The following is a 9,719-nucleotide window of genomic DNA, read 5'->3' on the forward strand; positions in this document are numbered from 1 at the left end:
CCGGAGCGGGGACCACAGCTAGCTCCCGTGGGATGTCGGCGCGAGGCACCGGCCTAGGGAGATCACCATCCTCCGGCATGCCAAGATGGTTGCCTTCGGTGGGATCCCCTAGCTCGATGTGGAAACATTCGCGGCTTGGGCCGCAGCTCTCGTCACCGAGGCTGCGGCTTCCGTCGGAACGGTCGGATAGACAGTAGTCACATGCGGTCATGAAGTCCCGCATGGCACTGGGGTTGCCATGTCCGGAGAAATCCCAACCGATGCTGGGATCGTCATCTTCCTCGGACCCGGAGGGCCCGTAGGTCGAGACGTCCGTCAGTCGGTCCCAAGGCGACCACATACAGAACCTCAGTGGGGTTGCACTCGCCTCAATGAGAGCGCCCGCCAAAACGAGGTCGTTTGGCGGGTTGAGGCCGAGTCGAAATGACGCAAGATGGGAGTTAGTCGTTACCTTTTGGTCGACGAGGAGCGACGTAGTCACATCGGGGACTGGTTGCGCCGTCGTCTCTGGTTCGAGGGCGACGTCCTGCAGGCTTTCCGCGAGCGCGCCGGCGTCGTCTTCTTGCTCGGGGTCAGCGTGCCGCGGGGGGACGGCGCTTGCCTCCGTCTCGAACGCGAGGTCGACGTCCGGCGTGCCTTCCGTCGGGGCGTCGGGGGCGTCGATTCGCTCGACGGCCAGCGAAGCGTGGCCTCCCGTCTGGCCTTGACGGCCCCGCCTCCTCCTCCGTTGGCGGGGGAGAGAACGGAGCGAGCCCGAATGTTGCTCTTCCACCACGCGGGGTAGACGTCGTCGATTCCGCCGCCGGCGGGCGGGTTGTCGGCCGCCATTGTCGTAGTCGCGCGGCGGTGGAAGAAGTGTCATGTCGTAGCTGCCGTCGAAGGACATGAACTCAAGAGTCCCGAAACGAAGCACCGTCCCGGGCCGGAGAGGTTGCTGGAGACTGCCCATCTGGAGCTTGACGGGGAGCTGTTCGTCAGCACGCAGCAGGCCCCTACCTGGCGCGCCAACTGTCGGCGTTTCGAGACAGGGGGGTCCCTAAGCCGACGAGTGAGTGTGCTGCGTGCCCCAGCCCAGATGGGTCGAGCGCGTGGGCGAGCGCGAAGGGGGGAGAGGCGAGGCGGCCGGAGCCGAGCGTGAGAGAGGTGGAAGTCCCGCGGCCTTCGTGTTCGTCCCGCGCCCAGGTCAGGTGCGCTTGCAGTAGGGGGGTTACAAGCGTCCACGCGGGTGAGGGAAGCGAGCGGCCCCAAGAGAGCGCCTGTCCCGTCCTCGGTCCCGCGCGGCCAACCTCCTCTGAGAAGGCCCTGGTCCTTCCTTTTATAGTCGTAAGGAGAGGATCCAGGTGTACAATGGGGATGTAGCAGAGTGCTACGTGTCTAGCGGAGGGAGAGCTAGCGCCCTAGGTACATGCCAATGTGGCAGCCGGAGAGATCTGGGCACCCTGCTGGCGTGATGTCGTGGCTGTTGGAGGTGCGGCGGAGCCTGATGGAGGGACAACTGTTGGAGCGGTCGAGTCCCTGCTGACGTTGTCCTGCTTCCGTAAGAGAGCTAGGGGCCGCCGTCGTCATAGAGCTTGTGGAGCGCCATCATTGCCTCTCTGGCGGAGCTGGCCGGATGAGACGCCGGTCTTGTTCTCCGTGACCCGAGTCGATTCGGGGTGGGATGATGATGGCGCCTCCTGTTGACGTGGCGGTCTGTGCCCTAGGCAGGGCGACGTGGGGTTTCCTCCGAAGCCGAGGTTGAGTCTGCCTTCCGTTGCCGTGGCCGAGCCCGAGCCAAGGGGTCGGTCGAGGCGGAAGTCGTTCGGCCGAGGCCAGGGCGGAGTCCGAGCCCTGGGGTCGGGCGAGGCGGAGTTTCGTCGTCTTCCGGGTCTTAGCCCGAGTCCGAGCCCTGGGGTCGGGCGGAGCGGAGTTCGCCGTCTTCCGGGTCTTAGCCCGAGTCCGAGCCCTGGGGTCGGGCGGAGCGGAGTTCGCCGTCTTCCGGGTCTTAGCCCGAGTCCGAGCCCTGGGGTCGGGCGGAGCGGAGTTCGCCGTGGCGCCTTTGGCGAGGCCTGACTGCCTGTCAGACTTACTCTGCCGAGTGGCGCTGCAGTCGGAGTGGCGCAGGCGGCGCTGTCCTTCTGTCAGACTGGCCAGTGGAGCGGTGGAGTGACGGCGGTCACCTCGGCTCTGCCGGAGGCGCGTGTCAGGATAGAGGTGTCAGGCCTCCTGTGCGTTAAATGCCCCTGCAATTTGGTCAGTCGGTGTGGTGATTTAGTCAAGGTTGCTTCTGAGCGAAGCCAAGGCCTTGGGCGAGCCGGTGATGTGTCCGCCATAAAAAGGGGGCCTCGGGCGAGACGGAAGTCTCTCGAGGTCGGCTGCCTTCGGCCGAGGCTAGGCTCGGGTGAAGCGTGATCGAGTCACTCGTGTGGACTGATCCCTGACTTAATCGTGCCCATCAGGCCTTCTCAGCTTTATGCTGATGGGGGTTACCAGCTGAGAATTAGGCGTCTTGAGGGTACCCCTAATTATGGTCCCCGACAACTGTGTTGTAATGAACTATTTGTGGACTTTATGTTTGTATGGACTATTTGTGGACTTTATATTTGTATGGACTCAAGTTTTATGTTGTGAACTCAAGTATGAATTTTCTGTTATTGTATGGAATTTCTGTGATTGTATGAAATTCTGTTATTTTTCGTTTTTTTTCAATTTTTTTGCTCTGAAATTAGTAATTTTCGGCGGCCCCCCTGGCCGCCGAAAATAAGGTTTTTTATTTTCGGTTTTTTTTTATTTCCGGCAGCTGGCTCCCTGGCCGCCGAAAATAGCTTATTTTCGGCGGCCAGGAAGCCAGCCGCCGGAAATAAGCTATTTTCGGCGGCCAGGGCCTGGCCGCCGAAAGTAAAGCCTTATTTTCGGCCAGTTTTTTTTGGCGGCCAGGAGCCGCCGAAAATAAGCCTTTTGCCGCCGAAAATAGCTTATTTTCGGCGGGAACTGGCTTATTTTCGGCGGCTCCTGGCCGCCGAAAATGACTGTAGCTGTTGTAGTGGACTTCTTTTATGTCAAAGGAGGTATGTGAGTTTGCTGAATTATATAAGATCAAGTTGCTAAATTAATCTCCATATTATGATCAAGCCAATGGATAGGTCGAGTCTAGTAACAGGACATTGATTAGCCTTATAAAGAAGAAGATATCCGATTATCATAGGCATTGGCATAAGGTTTTGTCCGAGTCTTTGTGAGCTCATAGAATATCTAAGCACTGTGCTACTAAAGTCACTCCTTTTGAGCTTGTTTATGGACAAGAAGTTGTTTTGCCTGTGGAGATAAACATAAATGTTGTTAGGTGTGCCAGGCAGAACGATCCAGCAGTCGGAGATTAATATAACTTGATGATGGACAATATTGATGAAGTAACCGACAAGAGATTGGTGGCTCTAGGAGATATCGAGAAAGACAAGATTATGGTTGCTAAAGCTTACAACAAGAAGGTCAAGGCTAAATCATTCCGGGTTAGACACCTCGTGTGGAAGACTGTCTTGCCACTAAGAAGCAGAGACCAAAGTTCGACAAATGGTCACCAAGCCAGGGAAGGCCCTTACAGAATCACACAAGTTAAAGCTAGTAATGCCTACATGTTGCAAACTTTGCAAGGTGAGAACCTACCCAAGGTGCTAAATGGTCATTTCTAAAGCAATATCATCCTAGTATGTGGCAAGATGCTTAGGAAAACCGATGTTGTCACATCGAGTTGATTCCAGCCTGCACTAGTGCTCTTGGTTCGCTCAGATTCCCCAAAAGGCAGTGCATGTGTTGAGCACCATTTGTGGCACTAGGCACGGCCAGACGGTCTGGTCCTGAGGCCCGGACGGTCCGGCCTCCGTACTGTCTGCTCTTAGGCGCACACAGTCCGTGATTAGATCAAATCAGGCGAATTAAGCTTCCATCTCCATGCATGTTTATCCCTCTGAACTCTTGGAAGTTGTTGGAGGACGCCTAGGAACGGGTCCAGACCTCCCCCTTATATATTTGAAGTGGTACGGCCGGTTGATCAATAAACAATCGAATCAAATCAATATATCTTCTGTTTCTTTACTTTTGCCTTAGGAGTAGACAATAACGTAGCCTTCTTCACCTCAATCTTTACCTCTTTTCGACTCTACGTTGTCTAGAGGCATCTTGGGTGGCCTACCGATGCAAAGACAAACCCTAGGATCTCTCCTCTTTAACGGGGTCCCTCCCGTGGTGTCAGATCTAGGTGCTGTTGGCGAACACCGTTGCCTCTGTGCACACGTGGACCTTCCAGCTACTAGGCGTGGACTATCCGGCTCAACGCAAAGAAGACTCCGCTACTACCGCAGATCGTGGATCGTCTGGCCCTAGGCCGCGGATCGTCCGCGCTGCCGCAGATAGCATCGCTGCCGGTACACCTCGCGGTGATTGGTGCCTAGATCGGCGACAACAATATTACCATCAGTCTAAAAAGCATTTAGTCGATGTATCATCATCACCTTTAGAATAAAAATACATATGTGAGAAATTAGAATAAGGAAGAAGAAGAAAAAGGCAAGCTGATGTAGCCATCGTTGTTAAAGAGATATGCATACTTTGACTTTTACTCATGAGGCAAGACCATAACACAGTTACAGGGAAAGAAAGTTACATACATGATCGATTTCAGGGATAGAAGTCAGGTACAGGTGGGAGCATGATGTCTCATGGACCATTTATGATTGTGGCAAGAAATTCTAGAGCGTGCGGAGTGCCGATCACTGGTGCTGAACTGTTGATCAGCTTCATGGATGGTGGCGCGGTCCTTCTCGTTGTCGCCACTCATGATCTACTGGCTCAAGGCTTCAATTTCTTCCAACATTGTCACCATGCTCTCGATCAAAAGTTGCTTTTATTGCTTAAATTTAGCAACTCTCGTTTCTCCAGATTGGATGACTTTATCTACTATGAGTAGTTCGGCCTCAAGTGTCTAGATCCATCATTCCTAATCTGTTTTCAAGGTCCACAAATGATGCCTGCTGGTTCAGCATGCTGCATTTCTTGACGATAGCGGTCTTTAAAGGCGCCTAAGCCTGACGAGCAGTGATACCGGTGGCTTCTTCCACTTGCCAAGACCTCGTCGCGGTTCAACAGGAAGAACAACGAAAGAAATCGGTCCAAACATTGCTTGGATAGGCTCTGTCGCTCTGATGTTTGCAGTAACTCCTCTATTGAGGCATCAACATCAAGCAAATCCACTATTTGCTAAAGTTGGGCCGAGGATGATGATGACTCTATAAACTGGTTTTACCCATTTGATGCAGGAAGGGTCGAAGGCCAACCATGAAGCAAAGTCGAAGGGTTGATGTATGCAAAATTTTAACTAAATCGGAGTTTGATTGGGTCATTTTTGTCTCTTGAAGCTATGGTTCAGGCTGCTGGCAGCAAACAGCCGCAGCACTGCCCGTGCGTAGAGCAGCATTGGTGGCCCAGCAATACCGGCGCATCATTATCGAGCTCTCCTGTACCTCACTGTTTCAAGTGCTTTCGAAGTTTCGGATGTCTATTTTACGGTGTTTTTGCTTGGGCACTTTCTTTCATTTCTGTCGGAGTAGAATCCTCAATTTTCGGATTTTGGAATGTTTCACTCATGCGCTTGATTTTGGTTGCTTCGGTTGCTCCTTTGTGTTTATCAATCATGGGCTCGAGAGCATCTCATTTGTGGGTTTTGGTGTTTTGTGAGATTGGATAAGGATTTGGTGTTTTGGTGTTTTGAGAGATTGGATAGAGAGTGTTTTGATCCTTATCATGACTCGCGCAGGGGCTCCTTTAATTCAGGTTTACTGCTAAAGCTCAATTCTGTACTAGTCACGTCACCCTTTTTTCTTTATATTATCTAATGTCTTTATATCTTTTACCGTGTAGGGCTGGACAAAATACTCGTGGCTTGCCGACTCGTTAAGTTCGTGGTTAGCTCAGCTCAGTTTGGCTCGTTTAAATTTTTTCACGAGCTGAGCTAGCATCCTAGCTCAGTTCATTAACGAGCCATATCGGTTTATTAACTAGCCAGCTCATGAGCTAAACGAGCTATCACATTTCAGCAAAACAAAACTATATACATATTATTTACGTAACAATTGATGAACATGTTATATGTACGTGTGATGTCTATTGTTAGAAATTTAGGCATTTTCAGTTTTAATTTAATCCAGAAAAACAGTGTGATATATGTGATGACATATATATGCATGTACGTATAACTACTCGCATAAACAGCAAACATCAATAAAACATGCACAAATACGAAGAACAGAAAGCACCCTGTGGAGGGACCCATGCTCAAGGTATCAGTGGCTCCATTCACACGAGACATCTCGTGTTCGATGTAGCCGTACAAAGTCGATGCAGAAAGATGTACGCAATGCAGTCCCTCGAACGGTCACCGGAAGAAGAACAGCAACACAAAGACGACGAAGAACAGGATGTAGACGAAGCACATAAAACGGACGGTCATCACTCCAGATAAAATGTGCAACCATTTGAAAGAAATATTCTGACCAAGGTCCGATCGGCGGCCACGAACCACGAGCCACGAGCCAGGCGAGACGCACACGCGGCAGTCCTTCATTATTTTCTCGACTTCTCAATAGATTTAAGTTGATTGATTTGTCTTTTAAACTTCTAATACGGTGCTAATTTATTAGTACACCATAATATTTAAAGTGGATCATTAGCATTGACTATTATTGAATATTAATTGTCCAAGCCCACATTTATCCAACATCTATGGCATATGAGTTAAACTAATGATTGATGAATTGATCTGTGCGAATATAAGTGTTGGTAAACTGCTGAACATGTGTGTGAAAATAATGAATTGATGAGTGACGGGTTGTGTTAATTTAGTGTTACATTGATGTGGTCTATGAAACTATGAGTATAATAACTATTTTATATTGTTAAATTAGTTTAAAATTAACTAAAAATGATTATTATACACATATTTTTAGGCTCTGACTCACAAGCTAAATGAGCCAGCTCCGAGATGGTTCTGTAGTTCGTTATCTTAACAAACCAGCTCGAACGAGCCGAGCTGGCTTGATATCCACCTCTAACCCATGACACCAGCCCTACCCCATGACACCTGCATATCATGATTAATGAATTATCTTTGTCATGACCTGATCAACGTAGCTTTCATCTACATATTATTCCACCGTCTATGCAAACTAATCAATCATTCATACGTGTCACAGAGATAATTCAATCCCTTCAGTTTTGCTTCCTATATACGTCATCTAGATCCTTGGCCACATTTATTTTTTGCATCATACATGGAGAATTAATATGCGGACCATGCATTTTAACACTTATTTTATATTGTGTCAGCGGTGTATTATCTAATTATCCTTATTTCTCTGACACTGCACGTAAAATTTTATTATTAAAGTAACTTATTAATTTGTTTGGCTTTGTATATCGATATTCTTTTTTCCTTGTCCGACCATCTACTGTATGTTATATATGCATCTACTTTTTTATTTATAATTTTTGAAAACTAAAGGCTTGCATATCTTTTTATCTGTATTTATATTTTTGATGATTTTTGCGCCCTTATCATCGTAGCAGCATAAACCATCGATTTCTACACCTTTTTTCGGTCTCAATATTTGTTGTACTGTTTTTCTTATTTGCACTTATCTCTACTCATTTAAAACATCAGTTTCGTGTGTGGTGTGTCACGTGCCAAAAGCATAGGTCTATTTCCCTCGCTTCATGCTTAACAATGGACCTAATGCGTTGTTATACCAGATAGGTCATAAGAAACCACTTAAGCTCAACACGACAGAAAGACACACAACACAGCGCTCCCACGTAATACCACCTCGCTATCTGAAGGATGACAAGCGACTGAACGAGCTACAAAAAAGGGAGTAAGACTCCTTTTCAACTCATCTTTCTCAGCCTTTTGGCTAAGACAAAATGTAATATTTGTTCTTATTATCAGTTCAATGTCTCATATGTGGACCATATGTTCACTTTAATATTAAATTTATTTTTTATAGGTATCAAATATAATTATGTGATGCAAGTCTCTACTACTTTAAAACACCAGTTTCATTCATCGTGCGACATTGCGAAGCGCGTAGTTAGTTTGGTCCTCTCCTCGCTTCTCGCCTAACAATGGGCTATAGTACCATCTCGCTAGCTGTAGGAGGATGAGCGACCGAGCAAGATATGAAAAAAGGGGGGTGATGCTTCTTTTCAACTCATATATTTCTCAGCCTATGGCTAAGATAAAATATAATATTTGTTGTTATCAGTTTAATATCTGATATCTGGACCATATCCACTTTAATATGAAATTTGCGTTTTATAGGTATTAAATATGATTGTACTGTCGTAACGCACGGGCATTGTAGTTTGTTTGGATATATGGGTGTGTTGGACGGTTGTGACCCTTAGGCGAGATTCATTTGTGGACTTGAAGATCAATATATCAAGACGTGCCACTACTCTCTCGGTAAAAGGCAAGTGTTTCCTTGGCCATCTTAATGTTCCATTCACTTAAATTACTGGCATTGTATCTTAATATGTGAGCCTAACACTACTGGATTTAGCGGCTTTGCCTAGTACCACCGACACTCCACAAAGCTAGAAATATACTCGGCAAATCGTTTATCGAATGCCACACTTGACAAAGGGTACGTGACAAAAAAAAGTCAACGACAAAGAACTCTTTGCCAAGTACTTTATCGAAAACTCGGTAAATGTAAAACACTCGTAAAAAAGCACTAAAATCGAAAAAACCGAAAAAACAAATTTTTTTAATTGGGGGAGGCACCCATCTGCCAGCAAAAGTCATGACCGATGTGATATCAAGTTATGACCTCCTTCTCACGTGTGACCTCTTTTATAACTCTATCCTTATCTCGTTGTGTCTAAATTACATTTTTTTTCTTCCTCACATAATATAACAAACCGAGTGTAAATTGATTGTTTGATACACTAGATTAATTCAAATCAAAGGTTATCAACTAAAAGTTGCATAACTTTTTGAGGTCTACAAAAGACATATATATAAATTTTGTGACAAATTTACATTTGTTTTGTTATATGAAGAAATGACCAAAACAAAAAATATACACCTTGATGAGTTATAAAACTTTGTAGTTGAAAACTTTTTTATTTGAATTAATTTACTGCTTCAGAATGTGATTTGAAAATTGTTTTTGGCTAGTGTCGAAAAAACACTCGGCAAAGAAGCTCTTTGCCGAGTATTTTTTTCCGAGCGTTTTTTGGTTGGCACTCGACAAAGAGCTTCTTTTTCTAATGCCCAAAAAACACACGACAAAACACTTGGCACACGGTAAAGAGCCAGATTTCAGTAGTGTAAGGATTACATTTATATTATTGTTCGTGATACCTGGGATTTATGAAAGGGTAGAATGCTTAGACATTTTACCTTCTACTTATAATGAGGTATTGGGTAGATGTATAACTTGATGTTAGGGAGTGTTTGGTTTTTAGGGACTAATTTTTAGTCCCTCAATTTTATTATATTTTAGTCTCTAAATTGTCAAATAGAGAAACTAAAATAATGTTTTGGTTTCCGTATTTGGTAATTTAGGAACTAAATAGAATAAAATGGTGTGACTAAAAATTAGTCCCTAGAAACCAAACACCCCTTACACTTGGTTGATTGTGATGCAACTGTGAATCATAATACTATGGAGTAATCATTCAAAAAA

The 9,719-nt window shown here is 46.4% G+C and overlaps 2 pseudogenes; both read left to right on the top strand.

The window, feature by feature from the left end:
- Positions 1–7,919: 7,919 nt before the first annotated feature.
- On the top strand, positions 7,920–8,132 carry LOC111589883 (uncharacterized; annotated as a pseudogene).
- Positions 8,133–8,243: 111 nt separating this feature from the next.
- On the top strand, positions 8,244–8,343 carry LOC111589893 (uncharacterized; annotated as a pseudogene).
- The last annotated feature ends 1,376 nt before the right edge of the window (positions 8,344–9,719 follow it).

This window comes from Zea mays, chromosome 7 (genome assembly GCF_902167145.1).
Source record: "Zea mays cultivar B73 chromosome 7, Zm-B73-REFERENCE-NAM-5.0, whole genome shotgun sequence".
NCBI lineage: Eukaryota > Viridiplantae > Streptophyta > Magnoliopsida > Poales > Poaceae > Zea > Zea mays.